Here is a 521-nt window from a genome sequence, read left to right on the forward strand (position 1 = left end):
CCCCGCCCCGCCTGCGTCGATTGCGTGTGTTAATTAAACTTGTTGGCTGCCGTTGTTGTTGTTGTTGTTGTTGTTGTTGTGGCCCCCCTGCCGCGAGCCCTGAGCGGAGGGGCCGGCCCGGGCGATGTGGCCAGAGGGTCGTGTTGCCCTTAATGTCACATGTCACCTTGTGTGTGTGACGCTGCTACTGCTGCTGCTGCTTGTTCCCGTCGAAAACGGACACTTCCGCGACATTGAAAAATGTCCTCAGTTTCGTCTTGTTTTCCCCCTCTCCTTTCCATACTGGAGATCGTGTGGGATTTTCTTGCTTATGGTCTTCACGACCTGCCTGTCGACTCGAATGCAGGACTCGCACTAATGAAGGTTCTTTAGGCGTTCTGATTACCGATACCGCGCCGAAAAGAAGTCACGAAATATGAAGACCTAAATCCAACTTTTCGAAACTCTTCTTCTTATATATCTGCAACTCTTCGTTCAATTAGTCAAATAATCCTTGCCCAACGCTCTCCTCTCTCTCTCTC

This window comes from Frankliniella occidentalis, unplaced genomic scaffold (assembly GCF_000697945.3).
Source record: "Frankliniella occidentalis isolate FOCC.00 unplaced genomic scaffold, Focc_3.1 Scaffold5, whole genome shotgun sequence".
NCBI classification, from domain to species: Eukaryota; Metazoa; Arthropoda; class Insecta; order Thysanoptera; family Thripidae; genus Frankliniella; species Frankliniella occidentalis.